At 42.3% G+C, this 25249-nt stretch overlaps 1 protein-coding gene and 1 long non-coding RNA gene across 2 annotated transcripts in view; one reads left to right on the forward strand and one right to left on the reverse strand.

The window, feature by feature from the left end:
• CHN2 (chimerin 2) overlaps positions 1-25249 on the forward strand; it is a 326161-nt gene that overhangs the window by 254024 nt on the left and 46888 nt on the right. The gene's annotated exons all lie outside the window — the stretch shown is intronic.
• LOC309631557 lies at positions 1567-18862 on the reverse strand. The gene is made up of 2 exons (XR_014246358.1): positions 7314-18862; positions 1567-6960 (listed from the first exon to the last, which is right to left on the reverse strand). It is a non-coding gene; the product is annotated as an uncharacterized lncRNA (long non-coding RNA).

A 25249-nucleotide genomic window follows, 5' to 3' on the forward strand; every position in this document is an offset into this window, starting at 1 on the left:
ATATTTACCACCTTTTATTTTTTTTAAGTATAGTTGATTTACATTACTGTGTTAGTTTCAGAATATATATATTCTTTTTTTATTCTTTTCCATTATAGTTTTTTTTTTTTAACATCTTTATTGGAGTATAATTGCTTTACAATGGTGTGCTAGTTTCCACTGCACAACAAAGTGAATCAGCCATATGCATACATATATCCCCATATCCCCTCCCTCTTGCATCTCCCTGTCACCCTCCCTATCCCACCCCTCTAGGTGGTCACAAAGCACCGAGCTGATCTCCCTGTGCTATGCAGCTGCTTCCCACTAGCTGTCAGTTTTACATTTGGTAGTGTGTATATGTCAATGCTACTCTCTTACTTCATCCCAGCTTACCCTTCCCCCTCCCCGTGTCCTCAAGTCCATTCTCTACGTCTGCATCTTTATTCCTGTCCTGCCCCTAGGTTCATCACAACCATTTTATTTTAGATTCCATATATATGTGTTAGCATATGGTATTTGGTTTTCGCTTTCTGACTTACTTCACTCTGTATGACAGACTCTAGGTCCATCCATGTCACTACAAATAACTCAATTTTGTTTCTTCTTATGGCTGAGTAATATTCCATTGTATATATGTGCCACATCTTCTTTATCCATTCACCTGTCTATGGACACTTAGGTTGCTTCCATGTCCTGGCTATTGTAAATAGTGCTGCAATGAATATTGTGGTACATGACTCTTTTTGAATTACGGTTTTCTCAGGGTATATGCCCAGTAGTGGGATTACTGGGTCATATGGTAGTTCTATTTTTAGTTTTTTAAGGAACCTCCATACCGTTCTCCATAATGGCTGTATCAGTTTACATTCCCACCAACAGTGCAAGAGGGTTCCCTTTTCTCCACACCCTCTCCAGCATTTATTGTTTGTAGATTTTTTGAGGATGGCCATTCTGACTGGTGTGAGGTGATACCTCATTGTAGTTTTGATTTGCATTTCTCTAATGATTAGTGATGTTGAGCATCCTTTCATGTGTTTGTTGGCAATCTATATATCTTCTTTGGAGAAATGTCTATTTAGGTCTTCTGCCCATTTTTGGATTGGGTTGTTTGTTTTTTTGATATTGAGCTGCATGAGCTACTTGTATATTTTGGAGATTAATCCTTTGTCAGTTGCTCCATCTGCAGATATTTTCTCCTATTCATTCTGAAGGTTGTCTTTTCATCTTGTTTATGGTTTCCTTTGTTGTGCAAAAGCTTTTAAGTTTCATTAGGTCCCATTTGTTTATTTTTGTTTTTAGTTCCATTTCTCTGGGAGGTGGGTCAAAAAGGATCTTGCTGTGATTTATGTCCTAGAGTGTTCTGCCTATGTTTTCCTCTAAGAGTTTTATAGTGTCTGGCCTTACATTTAGGTCTTTAATCCATTTTGAGTTTATTTTTGTGTATGGTGTTAGGAAGTGTTCTAATTTCATTATTTTACGTGTAGCTGTCCAGTTTTCCCTGCACCACTTATTGAAGAGGCTGTCTTTTCTCCATTGTATACTCTTGCCTCCTTTATCAAAGATAAGGTGACCATAAGTGCATGGGTTTATCTCTGGGCTTTCTATCCTATTCCATTGATCTATATTTCTATTTTTGTGCAGTACCATACTGTCTTGATTACTATAGCTTTGTAGTATAGTCTGAAGTCAGGGAGCCTGATTCCTCCAGCTCAGTTTTTCTTTCTCAAGATTGCTTTGGCTTTTCGGGGTCTTTTGTGTTTCCATACAAATTGTGAAATTTTTTGTTCTAGATCTGTGAAAAATGCCATTGGTAGTTTCATAGGGATTGCACTGAATCTGTAGGTTGCTTTGGGTATAGTCATTTTCACAATGTTGATTCTTCCAATCCAAGGACATGGTATATCTCTCCATCTGTCTGTAACATCTTTAATTTCTTTCATCAGTGTCTTATAGTTTTCTGCATACAGGTTTGTTGTCTCCATAGGTAGGTTTATTCCTAGGTATTTTATCCTTTTTGTTGCAGTGGTAAATGGGAGTTTTTCCTTAATTTCTCTTTCAGATTTTTCATCATTAGTGTATAGGAATGCAAGAGATTTCTGTGCATTAATTTTGTATCCTGCTACTCTACCAAATTCATTGACTAGCTCTAGTAGTTTTCTGGTAGAGTCTTTAGGATTCTCTATGTATAGTATCATGTCATCTGCAAACAGTGACAGTTTTACTTCTTCTTTTCTGATTTGGATTCCTTTTATTTCTTTTTCTTCTCTGATTGCTGTGGCTAAAACTTCCAAAACTACGTTGAATAGCAGTGCTAAGAGTGGGCAACCTTGTCTTGCTCCTGATCTTAGAGGAAATGGTTTCAGTTTTTCACCATTGAGAATGATATTTGCTGTGGGTTTGTCATATATGGCCTTTATTATGTTGAGGTAGGTTCCCTCTATGCCTACTTTCTGGAGGGTTTTTATCATAAATGGGTGTTGAATTTTGTCGAAAGCTTTTTCTGCATCTATTGAGATTATCATATGGTTTTTATCCTTCAGTTTGTTAATATGGTGTATCACATTGATTGGTTTGTGTATATTGAAGAATCCTTGCATTCCTCAGATAAACCCCAGTTTATCATGGTGTATGATCCTTTTAATGTGCTGCTGGATTCTGTTTGCTAGTATTTTGTTGAGGATTTTTGCATCTATGTTCATCAGTGATATTGGCCTGTAGTTTTCTTTTTTTGTGACATCGTTGTCTGGTTTTGGTATCAGGGTGATGGTGGCCTCGTAGAATGAGTTTGGGAGTATTCCTCCCTCTGCTATATTTTGGAAGAGTTTGAGAAAGATAAGTGTTAGCTCTTCTCTAAATGTTTGATAGAATTCGTCTGTGAAGACATCTGGTCCTGGGCTTTTGTTTATTGGAAGATTTTTAATCACAGTTTAAATAACAGTGCTTGTGATTGGTCTGTTTATATTTTCTGTTTCTTCCTGGTTCAGTCTCAGAAGGTTGTACTTTTCTAAGAATTTGTCCATCTCTTCCAGGTTGTCCATTTTATTGGCATAGAGTTGCTTCTAGTAATCACTCATGATCCTTTGTATTTCTGCAGTGTCAGTTGTTACTTCTCCTTTTTCATTTCTAATTCTGTTGATTTGAGTCTTCTCCCATTTTATCCTGATCAGTCTGGCTAATGGTTTATCAATTTTGTTTATCTTCTCAAAGAACCAGCTTTTAGTTTTATTGATCTTTGCTATTGTTTCCTTCATTTCTTTTTCATGTATTTCTGATCTGATCTTTATGATTTCTTTCCTTCTGCTAACTTTGGGGGTTTTTTTGTTCTATATTCTCTAATTGCTTTAGGTGTAAGGTTAGGTTGTTTATTTGACATGTTTCTTGTTTCTTGAGGTAGGATTGTATTGCTATAAACTTCCCTCTTAGAACTGCTTTTGCTGCAACCCATAGGTTTTGGGTCGTCGTGTTTTCATTGTCATTTTTTTCTAGGTATTTTTTTATTTCCTCTTTTATTTCTTCAGTGATCTCCTGGTTATTTAGTAGTGTATTGTTTAGCCTCCATATGTTTGTATTTTTTACAGTTTTTTTCCTGTAATTGATATCTAGTCTCATAGCATTGTGGTCAGAAAAGATACTTGATACGATTTCCATTTTCTTAAATTTACCAAGGCTTGATTTGTGACCCAAGATATAGTCTATCCTGGATAATGTTCCATGAGCACTTGAGAAGAAAGTGTAATCTGCTGTTTTTGGATGGAATGTCCTATAAATAATCAATTAAGCCCATCTTGTTTAATGTGTCATTTAAAGCTTGAGTTTCCTTATTTATTTTCATTTTGGATGATATGTCCATTGGAGAAAGTGGGGTGTTAAAGTCCTCTACTATTATTGTGTTACTGTCGATTTCCCCTTTTATGGCTGTTAGCATATGCCTTATGTATTGAGGTGCTCCTATGTTGGGTGCATAAATATTTACAATTGTTATATCTTCTTCTTGGATTGATCCCTTGATCATTATATAGTGTCCTTCTTTGTCCCTTGTAATAGTCTTTATTTTAAAGTCTATTTTGTCTGATATGAGACTTGCTATTCCAGCTTTCTTTTGATTTCCATTTGCATGGAATATCTTTTTCTGTCCCCTCACTTTCAGTCTGTATGTGTCCCTAGGTCTGAAGTGGGTCTCTTGTAGACAGCATATATACGGGTCTTGGTTTTGTATCCATTCAGCTATTCTATGTATTTTGGTTGGAACATTTAATCCATTTACATTTAAGGTAGTTATCAATATGTATGTTCCTATTACTGTTTTCTTAATTGTTTTGGGTTTGTTATTGTAGTCTTTTCCTTCTCTTGTGTTTCCTGCCTAGAGAAGTTCCTTTTGCGTTTGTTGTAAAGCTGGTTTGGCAATGCTGAATTCTCTTAGCTTTTGCTTGTCTATAAAGGTTTTAATTTTTCTGTCAAATCTGAATGAGGTCCTTGCTGGGTAGAGTAATCTTGGTTGTAGGTTTTTACCTTTCATCACTTTAAATATGTCCTGCCACTCCCTTCTGGCTTGCAGAGTTTCTGTTGAAAGATCAGCAGTTAACCTTATGGGGATTCCCTTGTATGTTATTTGTTGCTTTTCCCTTGCTGCTTTTAATATTTTTTTTTTGTATTTAATTTTTGGTAGTTTGATTAATATGTGTCTTATCATGTTTCTCTTTGTATTCATCCTTTATGGGACTCTCTGCACTTTCTGGACTTGATTGACTCTTTCCTTTCCCATGTTAGGGAAGTTTTCAACTATAATCTCTTCAAATATTTTCTTAGACCCTTTCTTTTTCTCTTCTTCTTCTGGAACCCCTATAATTCGAACGTTGGTGCTTTTAATGTTGTCCCAGAGGTCTCTGAGACTGTCCTCAGTTCTTTTCATTCTTTTTTCTTTATTCTGCTCCCTGGCAGTTATTTCCACAATTTTATCTTCCAGCTCACTTATCTATTCTTCTGCTTCAGTTATTCTGCTATTGATTCCTTCTAGAGTACTTTTTTTTAATTTATCATTTTTTTAAAAATATTTATTTGGCTGCATCAGATCTTCGTTGTAGCATGTGGTATCTTTAGTTGCAGCATATGAACTCTTAGTTGCGGTATGTGGGATCTAGTTCCCTGACCAGGGATCGAACCCCGGTGCCCTGTGTTGGGAGCATGGAGTCTTAACCACTGGACCACCAGGGAAGTCCCTAGAGTATTTTAAATTTCAGTTATTGTGTTGCTCATCACTATTCTTTTGCTCTTTAGTTCTTCTAGATCCTTGTTAAATGTTTCTTGTATATTCTCCATTCTGTTTCTGAGATTTTGGACCATCTTTACTCTCATTACTCTGAATTCTTTTTCAGGTATGTTGCCTATTTTGTCCTCATTTATTTGGTCTTGTAGGTTTTTACCTTGCTCCTTCCTCTGTAACATATTTTTTTGTTGTTTCATTTTTTCTTTTTGTTGATGGGTGGGACTGTTTTCCTATCTTACTGGTTGTTTGGCCTGAGGCATCCAGCACTGGAGTTTGTAGGCAGTTGGATAGAGCTGGGTCTTGGGCTGAGATTAGGACCTCTGGGAGGCCTCACTCTGATTAATATTCCCTGTGGTCTGAGGTTCTCTGTTAGTCCAGCAGTTTGGACTCAGAGCTCCCACCACAGGAGCTCAGACCTGACCTCTGGCCTGGGAAGCAAGATCCCGCAAGCCAGTCACTGGGAGTTCCTCCCATCCCCTTAGGTGTCTGTGGTCCCCCACCGGTGCCTGGTAGGTGCCCTAGTTGTGTGGAGACATAAATTCTGTGTCCTCCTAGTCCGCTGTCTTGACTCTGCCCTCTTCCATTATAGTTTATTGTAAGATATTGAGTATAGTTCCCTGTACTATACAGTAAATCTTTGTTGTTTATTTTATATATGGTAGTGTGCATCTGTTAATCCCATACTCCCAATCTATCTCTCCCCCACTTCCTCTTTGGTAACCATAAGTTTGTTAGTTTGTTTTCTATGTCTGTGAGTCTGTTTCTGTTTTGTAAATAAGTTCATTTGTACTGTTTTTTAAATTCCGTTTATAAGTGATATCATATGGTATTTGTCTTTCTCTGACTTACTTCACTTAGTATGATAATCTCTAGGTCCATCCACATTGCTGTAAATGGCATTATATCATTCTTTTTTATGGCTGAGTAACATTATATATATATACACCACATATTCTTTATCCTTTCATTTACTGATGGACACTTAGATTGCTTCCATGTCTTGGCTATTGAAAATAGTGCTGCTATGAACATAGGGGTTCATACATCTTTTCAACTTAGTGTTTTAGTTTTTTCTGTATATATACCCAGGAGTGGGATTGCTGGATCATATGGTAACCTATTTTTAGTTTTTTAAGGAACCTCTATACTGTTTTCCATAGTGGCTGCACCAATATTTACCTCCTTTTAAAATGGCCATAGATACGAGAAAGAGACAGATACTTGGAAGGGGGTGTATTTATTCCAAATAAAGATAATTCTCCAACCACATAGAGTAACCATGAACCATTAGGACTCCATAGCCTAAAGTTTCAAAGTTATAAGCCAACCCAAACAAGGAAACCAGAGGGTAAAGCCATTCGGTGATTATGACCTAATTAGCATCTGAAACAGGCCCAAACCCAGGATCCCAGCTTCTGAATCCCATCCCGTGCTATTTCAGCGGCCACTGATGAAACATCTTCATGAACTTCCTAAAGGTCATCTCCTAGGCGACTGGGAGTGTGCTTATAAACCTGAATCTGGCTAACGGAGGATGGTATGAGGGCCACGCCTCTGATGGAGGACAGCAGGACAGTTAGGACATGCCTGGGCACAGGGCCAGCTTCATGAGCATGAGGCCTCACAGAGCCTGGTGCTTGGAAAGCCCTTGCTTGATTTAATGCCCTGCCGTCACCTTCTTGAGATTCTTAATAATTTTTGAAAAAGAAGCACACCTTTTGGGCTTCCCTGGTGGCGCAGTGGTTGAGAATCTGCCTGCCAATGCAGGGGACACGGGTTCGAGCCCTGGGCTGGGAGGATCCCACATGCTGTGGAGCAACTGGGCCTGTGAGCCACAACTACTGAGCCTGCGCGTCTGGAGCCTGTGCTCCTCAACAAGAGGGGCTGCGACAGTGAGAGGCCCGCGCACTGCGATGAAGAGTGGCCCCCACTCGCCGCAACTAGAGAAAGCCCTCGCACAGAAACGAAGACCCAACACAGCCAAAAATAAATAAATAAATAAATAAATAATTTTTAAAAAAAGAAAATAAACTTGTTTAAAAAAAAAAAAAAGAAAAAAGAAGCACACCTTTTCATTTTGCACTGGGCCCTGCAAATTATGCAGTCAGTCCTGTCTGGGTAAGACAACTTGGCTTTAACTGCATTTTATCCCTAGTTTGCTTCCAATCTCCTTCTGGAGATACAGCCTTCATTATTGCGTCTGAGGATTTGACCGACCATTCGCTCTGGGATGAGGAGACTTGGTATACCAGGGCTGGGATGTGGGTGAAGCAAGGGAGGAGCCGAGAGCCCAAAATGTAAGGAAGTGCTCACTCTCAGGATTGTGCAAATACAGGGTCAGCACCTGAGAGTGAGTGCCCCTTAAATTTTGCACCCCATTTGTCTCACTGAGGTCCTACTCTGCAGTACACCTGCGACATACCTGTACCACACCTGCACTACACCTACCATATACTATTCTCTCCTGCTTCCTTTATCTTTGGAAATGAGTGTGTGCCTCTATGGTGGCTGAAGTTTCATCAGCCAGATCAGGTGGCACACAGAAACCTACCCTATTGACTTTTTCTTAGATTTTTTCTGAAAGTGTTCTTTATTTGTCCAGTCTTTGTTGAGGGAGAAATATATTTCCCCTTTCTCTGCAAGACTGGCCATGGTTGGCAGGTGAATGCTCTATTGTGTAAATGTAATTTGATATAAAGCTGAATTGTCAATACCATAAAACATTTTATAGGAAGGGTGAGTCAATGGCACCGGTAATCACATTCCTTGAGTCACCAGAGACTGAGAATGGTGTGATGTGAAGTCACAAAACCTTGGTTTTTGTCCTGAGTTCCCTGCTTACTTGCTGCATGACCTGCAGAAATGCTTCATGCCCTCTCAGCCTCAGTTTCCTCACCTATAAGATAGGGATAATAAAGCTATCTCTATCTCCCATGATTATTATGATGGGATGATGAACTGATGCTTCTGAACATGCTTTGCAAATTATAAAATGCTAGCTGGTTATTGACACTGTTATTCAATTTTTGGAGGGCAGTGGTTTTGCAGGATGGGTCCATTCTGAGTTGCCACCTGCCATCCACCAAGGTTAGGGGTGAATTCCACAACATCAAACAATATGAGCTAGGCCTTGGGATAGGCTTTATTGAGGAAAAGAAGAAATTTCCAAAGCCAGGGTCAGCCAGATAAGAGAAGATGGAAAGTCCTGCTGAGGCTATAGGCTCTTCTAGATGGATTTGTGTTCCAGGGGAAGAAACCACCCCCATCCCCATTTATTTCCCTTTTCCTGGGGCAAGTGTGAGAGCAATTTTGTTAGTGGGGAGATAATGAAACTACTCTGGCACCAGGCAGTCTGGATTTGGATGCCAGCATTTACAGGAATTATCAAGCTCTCTGCACCTGGAGACCTTGGAACCCAAGTAATGGTACCCTGGAAGGAGGACACGGCTTGTCCTGTGGTAAGGGGACCTTGGGAACAGCCTCTGCAGCTTGGAGAGGGAGTTAGGATCCCACGCCCATGGCTCTTTAACCAAATCACCTAGGCTGAGCACCTAGGGGTATTTTCAGACACTCCTGCTCCGTCTGTCACGGGAGCACCGAGGACACCATGCTAACCCCAGTGCTAAACTCTAACTAGGTCACATAGGGGGTTTTTGGTGGTTGCTTGAGAATTGATAGAGCGATCAGGGTCCACCTAGGCTAACTCCAGATCCATCGATTAATAAACTATTTAAAGAGGATTCTCTACAATTTTCTACAATTTTACTATTTAAAGAGGAATCTCTACAAAGATTCACTTGGACTTTTTAGTTTAAAATGCAGTTACAGTTGATTCCTTTAACCAGCCTTGTTTTTGCCTTTTCGTGATTGATGTTGAGACCTTACCCACCCAAAATGCTGCCCTGGCTCATCCTTTCCTCCCTGGCCTGAAATCCCACCCTATATAAGTGCCTCAGCAAATACATAGTCCACTTGAGGGAACAGGGTGTGGGGAACCACAGTAGACAAATAATAATAGCACAATATCAGTTTTGCACCAAATGCTCAGGAAAGCTTAGTAGTGGAGCAATTAATTTTATCAGAGAGAGGGTCAGGGACACTTCAAAAAAGAGATGATATTTGAACTGTATCATAAAGGGTAAGTAGGATATTGTAGGACAAAGAAAGAGGGACGTGCATAGTAGAGAAAACAGGGAGAAAGGTGTGGTACCTCAGATGAGCTGATACCTGTGAAGCGTTTAGAACAGTATATGGCACATAGTAGGTACTCAATAAATAGTAATAGGAGCAGTAGTGGTAGTTATATGTTTAAGGGATTTCAAATACCCAGTATGGCTAGAATATAGGAAGGGAAGTTCTGGAAATGAAACTGGAGAGGTAATTTGAAATTTTTTTGTGAACGGCCTTGAACAGTATGCTAAGGGAGATAGATTTTTATTTGCAGCACATTTTAGCAAACTAATCCATCTGCTTTGTCATTCATTGGTAATCATAGGTGTGTCAGTGGGGATGGTCTAGGTTAGGTTGCATTAACGAACAACCCCCAAGTGTCAGTGGCTTAAGGATTCAAACATTTATTTCTTACCCACGTTACATACCCATCACAGTATTTGCCCAGTACTGTCCTTTTTCTGTGACCTGCTTCTTCAGCCTTCTACCTGAAAGTGACACCTATCACTATTTCCATCTCATTGGCCAAAGCAAGTCACATGGCCACGCTTAACTTCAGAGGGACCAGGGCACTGCAGTCCTACCATACGGTGATGGATACAAGACTCTGTACATTTGTCAATACTCATAGAACTGTATGTTTAAAATGAGGGAATTTTACCATATGTAAGTTATATGCCAACAATTCTGATTTTAAAAAACACTTCAGTGCATTTTTTTTAAACAGCCATCTTTTAAAAACTATGAAAATCACTATCCAAACAGTCACTTAAATTATTATTTGATCCCTAAAAAGTAATTTTATGGATCCTTTTAAAAATCATAACCTGTGATATGCTGATAAACGTCTAGCAACCGGGAATGTTTTCCCTCTGGGAGAGGGAGGGAATAGTGGTATTTGCCTATTTCCATGGTGTAAATACCCCTACCATGGCTGATTTCAAGCTACCAGTGTGATGTCACTGAACTGAGCTAGGAAGAGATGCACACATTTTAAGCCAATCCCTGCACACCACTAAAAATATTAAAATATGCTATAATTTGACATTATAATAAGCAGGAAGATAATGACTGATTTCCTAATGTCCCAGTCTTGCCTTGTACAAATTCCCAATTTGCTAGTAATGCAGAATTAGTAGTAGTAATAATAATAATAATGCCAACCAGATACTGCAGTTTTAAAAAATAATCTGGCAGGGCTTCCCTGGTGGCGCCGTGGTTGAGAGTCTGCCTGCCAATGCAGGGGACATGGGTTCAAGCCCTGGTCTGGGAGGATCCCACATGCTGCGGAGCAACTGGGCCCGTGAGCCACAGTTACTGAGCCTGCGCGTCTGGAGCCTGTGCTCCACAACAAGAGAGGCCGCAACAGTGAGAGGCCCGCGCACCGCGATGAAGAGTGGCCCCCACTTGCCGCAGCTGGAGAAAACCCTCGCACAGAAACGAAGACCCAACACAGCCATAAATAAATAAATAAATAAATAAAAATTTAAAAAAAGCAAAACTGATGGGGCTAGAAAATTATAAAAAAAAATAATAATAATCTGGCAGAATCATACATTTAAAGCTAGATGGGGTCTTGGAGATTACCTAGTCACTTGAAAGTTGAAGACTCAGAAATGTAAAAGACATGCCGGAAGTCACCCAGCTGACTGGTGACAAAATTGGAACCAGAAACTAAGTTTCCTGATTTCCTATTTAATGTATGTGTGTGGTTTTCCCCACCACTGCAGGAACTGTGGGATTCCAGGTTTTGAATGTGTACCATTGTTCCTACTCCACTTTCTGACAGCCATCTTACAAGTATTGTTTTTAAAAGGTCAACATTCAGCTAAACCATGCCTGTGGTGAACGAGTGGCAGGGAACAGAGGGTGCAGAGGGGTGTCAGGTGTTACTTGATAGCTGTTTGATCCAAACAATGCATTTCGCCCTGGGAGAGCAGAGGATAAGCTGGCACCTTATCTGAGGACTGTGGTTCACCCCCAACCCCCATGGGAACCAGTTTGCATGGGCTCCCTGGCCTTTTGCTGCCAACTTCCCAGCTCACCCCACGTTAAGAACAGCAATGGCAGCCATGTGTTCAGACCCAGACCACCAAGCATTTTCCCATCTCAGCCAAACTTTGAGGTAGCTGAGAAGAGTCTTTGGGGAGAATGAGTGCATTCTACAAGTCTCAGGGTAGAGTCAAAACGAATAATAACTCTACCATAATCACGACTGATTGGGGACCAAGCCAGACTTGTCCCCAAATATATTTCAAGCTTGTGTGACTCTCTTTGGTCGTACAATTTAAGTGCCTTTTTCTTCTTTCTCACTCTAACAAATTCTTGCTCTTCCTTCAAGGCCCATCCCAGTGTCATTTCTTGTTTGAAGACTTTTCTGACCTTGATCTGACCTTGATGGGAGTACCTCCCTTCCCCGCCTCTAAATTTATTGCTTCTTCTACCCTGTTCCTGGAACACTTTGCTTCTACCTTTACTACGGCTCATATCACAGTGTTTTGTGATTGTTTGTTCAGCTGTATGTCTCCGCAACCAGACCGAATATTTGCCCCTTGAAGTCAAGACCCATGTCTTACTCATTTTTAGTTTCCTGAACCCACCATAGTGCCTGGCCTAGCCCATGATTGACACCAAAGAGAGAGGGTGAGGAGAGAGGAATAGAGGGAGGGAGGAAAGACCATTCTGGAATGAGAGCAGACTTGGAGAAAAGTGAAGCCTCCCTGTGCCCGTCATGCTCTGAGTTACCAGATGACTGTGTACGCCCCAGGGCAACAAGTCTCAGCCGTACTGTGTAGGAAAGTCACCAAGGCATACCTGTTTAAAAGGTAGATTTCTACCTCCCTTCCCTCACCCTTATTGCCATGTTTAAGAGTGGCAGGGCAGAAATCTGTGTTTTTACAAGCATTCCTGGAGATATTCTGCTCAGATGGTCTGCCCAACACTTTTGCGAAGCATTGGTCAGATGGTTCCAGGAATGCAGACAAGATAAGAGCCAGGAGGTGGGTACGGACTCAAGTCCAATGTACCCCCCGGGCTGTAGAGGACTATCTACTGCCTGCAGTGTTTCCCCAAAATCACAGGGAGCTGGAAGGTCCTAGGGGAGTCGACCCAGGACCCTGCCTGACTCACTCAGGCCACGGTCGCACAGCAGAAATGCTGGCAGACCTCTTGCACTTCTTGTTTCAGAATATTTGGCAGAATTTTGGTATGTTAAGGACACATCTGAATATTTCCAATTCTAGTCCATTATTTGATTATTCTGGGCTGTGGAATAGCCACGTGGGATCCTGGTACTAGCCATGGTCTGACTCAAGAACATGAGCCATGACCCTGGGCTCAGAGACCTCCAGCAAAGCTGCGACTGTAGCCAGTGCCACTGTCAGAGCACTTCCCAGGCTGGCCTGAGCCTCCTTCAGGCCCTCCTACCCCAGCCTCAGCAATAGCAGTGTCCTCTGGTCAAGTCCTGCACCCACCGCCAAGGCTGCCACATGCACGGCGCCAGCTGCCGCCTCTGTCTTCAAGGCTGAGCCACAACAGGGCTGTCACCTCCTTGGAAAGGTCTGGTTCCCAACATCTTCAGCCTCCGAGCCCTTCTCCAGGCACCTCACGCCCCTCCAGACCCCCACGTGAGCCCATCTCAGAACTGAGCCCTAGAAGAGGTCTGACACGTGCCGAGCAGTGCATGTCACACTCACTCACCTCACAGAGTACAGTCGTCTCCCAGAAGACGATTGTTTTATATTCCCTCTCATTAAGTGACTATAATTATACCCACATGGGGTGTAATTGATTTTAATTTTCACTCTGAGGTAGCTCCAGGTTACAACCATGAGTCTCTTGCCTAGGATAGCTCTCTCCCTTTATTTAGCATTTAAATGAGTATCCGGAGGGAAACACAAGAAGTAATTATAAGGAGAAACCAAGTGTTGAAAGGGGCAGCTTTTGAAGTGCTTGGGCATCCTGACATGGCAGTGCGCGGTTCCAATTCACTACTTGGGAAGTCAGCTGGGTGGCCTTGGGTGGCCCGGGAAGCCTGACACCCTGATGTTAATGAATCGTGCAGCTGTGCTGGGGACCCAGCCTTTTGCTGGGTGCTGGAGTTATTCTCATGCAATGCTTTTCCATGGCTCACAGCCTCTGTTTATCAATTAGCACATATTTTTAAAATCTTATACATTGCTCTACCTAAAGTTTACAAATAGTAGCAGTGCCACCATTTCAGTTGCCCACTCTTTTTTTTTTTTTTAAACAATGTTAGTGCCTTATATTCATAGATCCCTTATTAACCTTTCAGAGCCCAGGTCCCTGTTATTATATGTCACAAAAAGCAGTGAATAATTTTTTCATTGGTGCTTAATTTCAAACTTTCCCAGTGGAATGCAGATACAATGATTTGTGATTTGGGGTCTTTGTTGTATAATTGAAGCATAAGTCTCCATTTATTTTCAGATGGTGAAGATTCTAGAAATAGTGGGATGTATTGATTCTACTGGAGTTTCTAAACTATGGGGCAAGTTACACAACTAAATAATAGGTTTACTAAGGGAATACCACTGGAGCTGTTTGTATAACACACCCACACACCCATCACAAATGGACCTAGAATTCTAATGTTAGCTGTCCCATCTCTGTTCTCCCATGACTCCAATATTATATAATTATCCTTGTTAGTTGTCTCTGCCATCCCCAACTTCTGACTTCTCAAGGACATCTGTATTCCTAGGGCCTGGAGTTAATGTTTATTGAACATTTGCAGATGGAAAGTGGTCCTGGCTGAGCCTTCATTTTGGCAGAGATAAAACCAAGGCCCAAATACATCAGATTATTTAGCCAAGATCACAGCAGTCGGGACAAAAAATGAAACACACAAAAAACAAGTGCATGAGTAATGAGCAGGAGAATTTTTAATCAAATCAAAATATTTATCAAATGTCCCCTATCAAAATTCTTAGTTTCCCTCAATCACTTGGATATGTGAAAGGATGTGCTTTTAGTATAGCAAACACACCCAAGAAGATAAGACATTTCCTTTGCCTATCTCATCTGCAAAGTGCTTTGTGTAATGATCCAAGGGCGTGACGAAATATCAGAATTCAGGAATGGACAGATGTAATGCCCAGAAAACACATTTGTGAAATTCAACCAGTTAAGAACTCTGTTACCTTGAATTTGACAGTGATTCTTTCACAAAAAGTCTCCCCTGGTTTTGAATTAAGTTACACTAAACTAGGAGAGACCAGTTTCTTGTTCCCTTTCAAGTAGTCTCAAGTTTTCTCAGGAATCCTTCAGTCTCTCCCATAGCCATGCTCCTTGCCAGGAACGTGGTAGATCAGGGGTCACAATCTCTCCCTCTGAAGGCTGTGAAGGGCTCACATCCACACATTTTAATTATTTTTAAAATTTATTCTCAAACGTCTTTTCAAAGACTTTCAGGGTTTTGGGAAGAATTGTCATATTTCTTTCCTCATGTGTTTTTATCCTCACTTCTTTTTCATGTGGCACTAATTCTCTTTCTCTCACGATACTTCCCCTTCTCTGGTTTCCCATGTAATTTGGAATTTTCTTTTTCTTTTTCCATTGAAAGGGGAAGGTAGCCCTAGAGAAATCAGGGTGAGGTTATCCTGGCTAATCCTTCTCCCCACACAGATCAAACGTGTCCAGTTCATCTCCCCTTCCAAGTTCTTCATTAGGTGAGACCTCCATGGACCAGCCAGAGAGGCCCCAATTGCCTCAGGACACAATAAAACATCTGGTTAAGTGTGCAATGGGAGAGGAAACAAAGAATTCCTTTCTGAGGTCAATAAGCCAATTGCAGGAGCTAACCCAACCTCACAAAGCAGCCCACACAGCAACAGGTGGGAGCCTCTGCTGGGACAGCTGTGCACGCCCACTGGCCAGGTGTGACATCAGCCTGCAGCCCAGGCGGGCTCCATCTCACCCCTCCTCCCCTGCCTGCATGCCAAGCTCCCAGAGATCCAGAAAAGCAGGAACAAAGCTCCAGCAGACTCACGAGTGGCATAGGAGAAGCCTCTAGAAGCTTGTATATCCTGCATTCGAAAGTCCTTAGATTTTACTGCTACCAGTAGAAACCAGGCAGCCAATGAGGCAGCAGCAAGAGGAAGAGGCCAGGAGGAGAGGAAAGTGGAGGAGGAGAGAGAGGAGCCATCAACACATGAAGTGCAATCAACCGGGCTTCCCTGGTGGCGCAGTGGTTAAGAATCCACCTGCCAATGCAGGGGACACGGGGTGGAGCCCTGGTCCGGGAAGATCCCACATGCCGCAGAGCAACTAAGCCCGTGCGCCACAACTACTGAGCCTGCGCTCTAGAGCCCACGAGCTACAACTATTGAGCCTGCGTGCCACAACTACTGAAGCCCGTGAGCCTAGAGCCCGTGCTCTGCAACAAGAGAAGCCACAGCAATGAGAAGCCCGCGCACCACAACTAAGAGTAGCCCCCCCTCGCCGTAACTAGAGAAAGCCGCGCACAGCAACAAAGACCCAACGCAGCCAAAAATTAATTAATTAATTAAAAAAAAAACAATCAACCAATCAAATTTGCATCCACAGGTCAACATCTGTCCTCCACCTCCTCCCTCTCAGTCACTAAGGCAAAGCACAGCTGCCCCTCTTCCAAACCAGCAGCCACAATCTCACTGTGACCCTTAGTGTTCTTTTGAAGAAAAACTTTTTTAGCACATGCACATTGGAATCACCTGGGTATCTTTAAAAAATATTGATGCCTGGCTTCCGCCCCCAGACATTCTGATTTAATTGACCTGGGGTAGCAAGTAGACATCTGGATTTTTAAAGCTCCCCAGGCAATTCTAACGTGCAACAAGCTTTGGGAACCACTGCATTATTAGCCAGGTAGTTCCTAGGGTCCATGCCCTACACACTCTCAGAACAGGCTCCACTGCCTCCGGGGGACCCATCACCCTTTTGTAAGGGACAAGTTCAGATCCAGCCAATATTTATTGCGCACCTGTTATGTGCCGTGCCCTGTGGACAATACAGTATGCATTGTCTAGCTTAACCCAGTTTGGGGAGCGGGGTGCTGTTCCTGGCAAGTACCTGTTCCAGAGGCACAAAGCTGTCTTGTAATGTAAGTGTAAACTGTCTGATCTTTATGTTCTGTGGCTTCCTGCTTCCAAGATGCTCCTCAGACGGGGTGATTGACAGGTATCACTGTGTTCACATGTGAGAGAGGATGATTTGATAAGGCCACAGGTCATGAGGGGAGAGTGGGAAGAAACAAAGATCCCAGAGGCTCATCCCATCGATACTGAACACGTATACAAACTTTAAAGCGGCTAATTTTTACGAAAAGTGCAAAAATCATGTAAAGGTTAAAGACATGGGCTCATGAGCCATACAAATCTTGGCCTCAAAAACTAGCTCTATGTCCCTTATTAGCTGTGGAACTGAGCAAATTATTTATCCACCCGAGCCTCAGTTTTTCCATGTCAGTATCTACTGCATGGGGTTGTTTTGAGGACAAAATGAAGTAATGCATGTAAAGTACAAAGCACAGTGTCTTGATAAGTGTAATCTTTTTTTTTTTTGGCTGTGCCTCACTGCTTTCAGGATCTTAGTTCCCCAACCAGGGATCGAACCCGTGTCTCCAGCAGTGGAAGTGCAGAGTCCTAACCACTGGACCACTAGAGAAAGCCCGCAAGCAGCAATGAAGACCCAATGCAGCCAAAAATAAAATAAAATAAAATTAATTTTTAAAAAAAAGCATCATTTGAGCTAAAACAGACACAAAGGAAAGCTTCCTGCAGAAAGTGATGGGAGGCCAGAGACTGCTGGAAGGATGAATAGGAGCTAGCAAGGTGAACAAAGAAGGATGATGTTGGGTGGGTTGGAGTATATCCTGGGGAGATCCAAGTTTACAGTGTGACCCCACCTTCCTGGGATTCTATGCATATAGAGATATATAAACTCGAAGCTTAAGTTATCTACTGAGCACAAAAATTTATTTTCAGGCAATATAGGTTTGTATTCTCAGGACAATGCCAGGTATGGACATTAGTCAAGACTAAGCAATAGGCCTAGAGAAAGAGAGACTTTCAGGTATGAAATACAGCAGTGATGAACAGCAAGGCACTGCACGTGTCACACTTCCTGGGCTATAAACACGTCTCCTAGTCTATGAACTGCCTGAAGTGAGAACAGGTACTGGATTTTATTTGCATTTTGATGCTCAGAGCCTAGCACAGTGCCTCACACTTAGGAGACGTTCACTTGATGTTGGTTGATTGTTTGGTTTGTTGGTCCATTGGTTGGTTGATTGGTTGGGTGGGTGAAAGGATGGATGGATGGATGGGTGGATGGGTGGATGGGAGAGAGGGAATGTAAAGTGTCTAGAGCAGTGTCTGACATAATAAATTGTAATTATATATTTCTATTGCCCTACAGCATAAACACCTTAATTTTCGTAAACACTAAAATAGTTGGGTCTATAAATTCCTACTCATTTGACCTATTTTAATACAGTCCTTGGAATAGTGTTTTTCTTATAATGGAAAAAATATAGCCATTGTTTCACATATGTTTTGTTTGTGCAGAGAAACTAAAATACAAATGCATTCTGAATAAAACCTACCACCATAACACTGTAACACTGCTGAGCATTAATCCTTTAAAGAAGACTTGTTGATTTGGCATACACCTGAATAAACAGATGTGCTTGGTCCCCAGGGCCATTAGCTTTTTTACTTTAGGAGTGGAAGGGACTTTCACAGACCATGTTACTAAAACCTTGTTTTGGATACTATTGCTGAGTAACAAACCATTTCAAAACTTAGTCGTGTAAAATATCTGTTGTATTACGGTTACAGGTTCAGTGGATCAGGACTAGGACAGGCTATAGTGGGGATAACTTCCTCTGCTCCATGCTGTCTGGGGCCACATCTGGGAAGGCGCAAAGGCTGGGGGAATGTGATGGCTGGGGACTGGAAACATCGGGAAACTCCTTTGTTCACATATGTGGCCCCTGACGTGGGATGACTTGAGCACTGAACTTAGCAGGAGTGTAAATCAGTGTCTACATGCGTCCTCTCCATGAAATGTGTTTCCCCCAAACTTGGCAGCCTCAGTATAGCTGAACTTTTCTTCTAAGACAGCTCACAGCTCCAGTGTATGGGTTTCCATGGAGAAGGTGGAAGCTGCATTGCCTTTTATGACCCAGCCTTGGGAATCATGTCATGTTGCCATCATATATTCTACTGGTTGAAGTAAACACAAGTCCATCCAGCTTTCCTGGGAGAGGACATCCACCCCATATCTTGATAAGAGGAATGTTTTTGCAGGACAGTTTTGTTTTTGATAGGAGTTTTGCAGCCATTGTTAAAATACCACACCCCTCATTCTTAAAAACTGAACACTAGAACCCAACAGAAGGAAATCTTACCTTAACTCATTTCATCACCCTTTGAGCCTCATTTTTATTGACATGTATTATTCGCTTTTTGTGAGGGAAGAATTCGATCGCCAACACCCCCTCATGCCTGGAATATGCCGGCAACATGGTGGCAGGAAAACCTCCCCCGCTTTTCCTGAATTCAGTGCTCACCTTGGATGATGCCAATTTTGAGAGAAGAGCCCTTGGCACCTGATTTCCGTTGGACCAGTAGCAGGAGGACTTCTTAACGCAGAAACAGAACCCATGTTAGGAAGCCAGGGCCAAGCAGTTGAGCCCGGAGTAACAGCCGACGACTGAGCAAGCGTGCCCAGAGCAGTGACACCCCCCAAGCTTCCACCTGCCCCACACATGCACTCCTTCTCCTTAGGATCTTGGCAGCCGGTTTTTGTGCTTTTGCCAGATTGCAACGATTTTCTGGAAGGACTCAGGGCAGCAGGCAAGTGGGCAGTTTCCTGTGGATTCAGATCCTTTAGGACATGTCATTTGGGGCTAAGAGACTGTTTCTTATACATCAAGGAGTTTTGGAAAATAAGGTGGGTGGACGCCAGGACCTTGTGTCAGGGCCCAGAGATCTTGGGACTTCAGACTAACTGGCACCAGGGAGCTGAGAGGTCAAGATATGGAATGCTGGGATTCAGATGACACCCTGGGCTCTGTCCAGCGAGACATCACAGTGACTCTAAGGGACCCACAGGAACCAGCCACGCCGTGTCCCATTTGCACTGGTGTACAAATCTTGGAATGAGTGCCCAGAGGTGGTGCTTCCTGCCCTACCCGCCTGGAACCGACGTCCTACCAAGCACTTTAGGCCATCAGCTGTGGCCAGTCATCCTGTGCTTACTTTGCCTCATGCTGCCTTGAATGACTTGCCATGTGGCAGACAAAGAACCATCTCCACTCCCCACAGTGTCACTCAGGACCAGTTAGCAGAACCAGTACCAGCCTTCTTAAATGTACACCATTCAGGATACAGCAGGATCACTAGCTAAGCTTATTTAAAGAGTAGTTGTTATTAATGATAATCATAGGTAACCTCTGTGAGCCCTTGTTGTGTTTTGGTTACTGCAGACAATGTGGGTTATCTGTCTTAATTCTCAGAACAATCCTGAGTTTCGAGGATTAGTGTCCCAGACACTAGTACTGCTAGATACTCATTGGCCATATATGGTTACAATTAAGTTTAGAAAATGCTGATACTTCTAAATGGTAATACAAAAGGTAATTCTCCAAGAAGGGGATATATGTAGAATTTTACAAACTTCTTTAATCGTAAAACAACTGGGATAACTGATGGTTTAGAAACACCAGTTTGAAACCTGAGTGGGTCACCATAAAATATGTTTAGTATTCTATGAGTTCAGTCTAAGAACTATTTGGAAACAAATATAAGTCTAAATCATTATAGCTGGATTTAGTGTAACTGTCTTTGAAAATAGTTACTGGGGATATACCAAGGATGGCCTGGTGACTCCTGAAAGTAGCTGATGGTTTGTTTTCAGAAATCAGTTATCTGCTCCACAACTCTCCGAAAAAGCCTGCTGCATCACAGGGGCAAGGAGCACCCTGTGCTCCCCACACCCAGTCATATTGTACAAGGTGAGGAAGCTGAGAGTGAAGATTTTGAGCCCATTCAGCTGTTCACAGGCTGTCCTGCTACTGATCACCCCGTTCCCCAAGAGTCTTGAAGGCTCTTCCCTGAGTGCCAGGCTGGAGCCCAGGACTAAGGTGACCAGCCATATTTTAACCCCCAAGATCAATATAAGCTCCAACTTCTTCCTTCATTCTGTTTGTTTTTTATAAACTCACATCCTAACATACACCCCTGTTACCTTTGTTCCTTCTGATATCATCAAAATATTTCAGGAGACAAGCCTACTTTTGCAGCATTTACACATCTTCTGTGCAACCCGCTATGTGTTCTACCGTATGCCTTGAAGAACTGCCATTTGTGGTTAGTATACTTCTAGCTTACACTTGGCTCTCTGTTGATTCTGCTTGAATTTAAATGACCATGCGTTTTTTAACTGTGGCAGATCAGAAAAGAATTTTTTCTCCATATCACATCAAGTAAAGGTAGTCTTAGTTAAACTCAGTTGTCAACACCTTCCTAAGATTAGGCCTTACTTTGAAAGCATCACCTGCATAATCGTTAAAGTTAATTTATTCATTGAATTATATATGCATATATACATATAAAATGATGCCAGGCATGGATCTGAGCAATTTACAACTCACAACTTAAATTGCGCATTTAGTCGTCTGTGAGGCACTACTATTATTATCCACATTTCATACTTCAGGGAAAGAGGCACAGAGAGGCTAAGTAACTTGGCATGAGGTCTCCCAGCTGGGAAGGGTTGGAACAGGAATTTGAACACAGACAACTTAGCTCCAGAGTCTTTACTCTTACCAAGGAATTCTTAGCAAACAAACACCGTTGTATTTGCCATTTCTATGACCAAGGGGTTTGATAAGCTCAAAGCATTTTCAACCAAAATAGCGCATGGTCGATTACTGTGTTAGTTTCTTACACAACTCTTCAGGAGATGGCTGGAAACCTTCTTTACTGATAAAAAGTAAAAACGGAGCCCTATTTCATTTTTATTATTATAAGACTGAAGTGAAAAAATTAAACTAGAAAACATTTAAATTATTTAAAATAGAAGCTCCTCGATCCCAAATCATTATTGAAATATTACAAAAGCTAAAGTCTCATAGGTATATTATACATGCTAGGATGTAATTTTGGGGGGTTGAATAAATTTATTTAGAGAAAAATCTATGTTATGCAAACCTGATATTTATTCCTTCTTTTAACTCCTGACTCTTACAAACAATTATATATAACAGAAAGAGTATTTTTATCTGAAAACTTTAATTTCAAGGTCAAAATCTCTTCAGAGGTTTAAATCTTGTTTTTACATAAAATAGTGTTCTGTCTTGCATTTTGAAAAGATTTTAATTCATATCAAGAGATGCTATAGGGCTTCCCTGGTGGCACAGTGGTTGAGAATCTGCCTGCCAGTTCAGGGAACACGGGTTCGGGCCCTGGTCTGGGAAGATCCCACGTGCCGCGTAGCAGCTGGGCCCATGAGCCACAATTACTGAGCCTGCGCGTCTGGAGCCTGTGCTCCACAACAAGAGAGGCCGCGATAGTGAGAGGCCCGCGCACCGCGATGAAGAGTGGCCCCCGCTTGCCACAACTAGAGCAAAGCCCTCGCGCAGAAACGGAGACCCAACACAGCCATAAATAAATAAATAAAAACAAATACTTTAAAAAAAAGAAGAAGAAAAATACCAGTACAGTTAAAAAAAAAAAAGTGTGAAAGGTTTAAAAAAAAAAAAAAGAGAGATGCCATAAAATGGCAGGTATTAAGCCCCACCGAAAGTGAATCCTTTCTTAATACCTGCTAGGTTAAGAGTTTTCATGTCTAATAACATTACTTAACCACTTGCTTTGTACATCTTAGTTTCTTTAAATATATTATAGCTGTGAGATCCAGACCACAGAAAACTCTAATATTTTAGATTTATTTCGTTTCTAGTTATGCTTAAAACTTACCTAATTTTCCCTCTAAGGTAAAGACCTCTTAGTACAAAACAAAACTGATGCAAACTTGGGGGAAAAAAGGTTTTTGTTTCTCTGGCAAGTTTTTCCTTTTTTGTCTCATTCCAATTATAATGGTAATTAATTAAAGAAGCTATGAAAGATACAGAAAATATATACATTGGGCTATTTCCTTACAGTGATTTCCTATGCATGGGGCTTTTTAAATATATTTGTAATCATAGTACATTTATAATTTTTTATCCTGCTTTTTTCACATAGTATATTACAACCTGTTACTGTGCACTCTTCACAAAGATTATTTTTTATTGCAGCATGAGCATCATACTTATTTAGCTATTTCCTAAGGTTAGGACATGCACAATATATTCCATTTTTAATATTAGAAATAATGCTGCCATGAATGCCTTTCTGTATTTAGGATCATTTCCTTAAGATAGATTCTTAGAATCTATAATTCTTGAATTACAGAATATTAAAGGATATTAGTATTTTGAAACTCTTGATACAGATGGCCAAATTACTTTCTGAGATGATTTTAACAGTGTACATTGTCTAGCAATTTCCTGCCTATATTTGATATGCTTTTTAGTGTGTGTGTGTGTGTGTGTGTGTGTGTGTGTTTTAACTTGTGCAGCCTGGGAGAGCATGGATATTGACCAGATCCATTGCTGCACAGTGGAAAGAGCTTGAACCTGCCTTCCAAGGACCTGGCTTTTTATCCTGACTCTACAACTAACTGCTGTGAGAACCTGGGCAGCTAACTTACCTTAACGTTCCTTGTATAATGGGGAGATTGGGCCAGACCAGACACATTCATTTATTTATAAATCTTTGCTGAGCGCTTTTTGGTTCTTGATGCCAAAGAGATTAGAAAATATGAGTGCAGTGTCCTTTCTCAGGATATTACATCCTCCTGGGGGACAAATATGTGGAAGCAGAATCACATGAAGTTTAGGAGTATGAACTACAGAAGCAACTGATCCTGTGTTTAAATCCTACTTATTAGCTGTGTAAGCTTGAGCAGTGAGAGCCCTCTTACCTTCGGTTTCCTCATCTATGAAAAGGGGATAATAATATCTTTGTCACAGTGCTGTCGTGCAGATTGAATGAGACAATGGTTAATGTGCCTGGTGCAATATGTGTCCAGTAATTGTTAGGGTTGCTTTTTCCTCTTTTGTTGCTGATATGAATCTAATATATTTGGTAAGTCTTAAGTGGCAGGGAGCACGTGTACAGAGGCATGGCTTCACAAAAGAATATCATGTGTTCAAAGAATGGGTCCTGGGTTCTGAGCACTGAACAAATGTGGAAGAGCAGTAAGCAGCAGGTGGAAGGTCAGGGTCATGGGCCACAATGAAGGTGCTTTTCAGTTCTAATAGGCCATTGTAGCCACTTCACAGAGGTGGATGGACCTCCCCCACCCAAAATTTGCCTTGATGTTGATACTGATGATGCCACGTGCCCATCAAGAGGATGTGAAGTTTTATTACTCACATAATGAGACTTGCTGGAGAGAGCAGGACAGATTCCCCAGCAGGTCTGGAAATGGCCTGAGAGAGCTGGGAGGGACAACTGGCTTAGGGCTGTGCGGTGCTTGGTGGAGGGGGGTTTGGGGGGTGGGGGGGAAGGGGGAGGGGGGGGGCTAGAGGAGGGAGCTGCACCCCCAGAGGCTTGTGCGGTTTTGACGTCCTGCTGGCAGCAAGGGAGGAGGCAGGCGGGCCTTCTGGTTGACATGAAAGCATCAACAGTCATTAACCCAAATTGGAGTCAGACTCTTCTCCACACGGGCTATGGTTTTATGATGGACAGAGGGAATCACAGTGGCTTCCTTCCCTTCTTAAAAGTAAAAACATTCTCTCTGGACCCCACCTCTCCCCACCCCTTTTTGCTGTTCCTCTCGCTCCCACCTTCTCCATTCCTAGCTTAACAATAGTCTCTGCTCCAAACGCTATCTCCTCCTCCTATTCTCTCTTAAAGCATCTGCAATCAGGTTTCCCCTGCCGCTCCTTGGAAACTGCTCTTGTCAATGTGATCACTCACTTGCCTAAAAGCTGCTAAATCCTATGGTCGTTTCTCAGTCCCCATCACACCTGACCTGTCAGCGGTACTGGGCACAGTTGGTCATCTTTTCCCTCGGCTTCGAGGATATCAAATTTGCCTCCCCTTTCTCTTTGGCTAGTTCCTTCTCAATTTCCTGACCTCGTAATGCTTGGGGTGGCCCACGGCTCGGTCCTGGGGCCTCTGCAGTCCTCTGTCTGCACTCACTCTCTTGCTGTAAATCCATCTGGTCATGGCAACTCTCAGGAGTGTGTCTCCAGCACCCTCCTCTCCCTGGAACCCAGGTTGTATGTCCAGCTACCTACTCAGAGTTCATACACTCCAAACAGAGTTCTGCCCTTCCCCCTCACTCTTGCCTCTTCCGTGGTCTTCTTCATCTCTCGTAATGGAAGTGTCATCTCTCTAGTTGCTCAGGGCCCGAACTGTGCCATTATCCTGGAGTCCTTCTGTTACCGACCAGGGTTCTTGGCCTTCCTTAAGCAGTAGAAATTGATCAGAAGCCAGACAAGAAGTTCAGGCAAGGCTTTATTGGGGCTGCAGCAGGGGGCAGCGAGAACAAACCACAGGTTCGCTTGCTTGCTTGCTCGCTGAGGAGGGGGCAAGCTTGTTTCTTATATGGGGTGAGGGTAGGGGTGTGTCCAGGGGTCGGGCCAGAAGGGTGGCTTAGGTGGTCTGCCCATGCCTTTGGTGGTGCTGTGTGCAGGGGGCATGCGCAGTGCCCTGCCTTTGCTCCAGGCTCTTCAGAAGTGGCAGTTGGGCTTTTTGGTCTTTTCTTGTATTT

This window comes from Balaenoptera borealis, assembly GCF_965194805.1.
Source record: "Balaenoptera borealis genome assembly, chromosome: 7".
NCBI classification, from domain to species: Eukaryota; Metazoa; Chordata; class Mammalia; order Artiodactyla; family Balaenopteridae; genus Balaenoptera; species Balaenoptera borealis.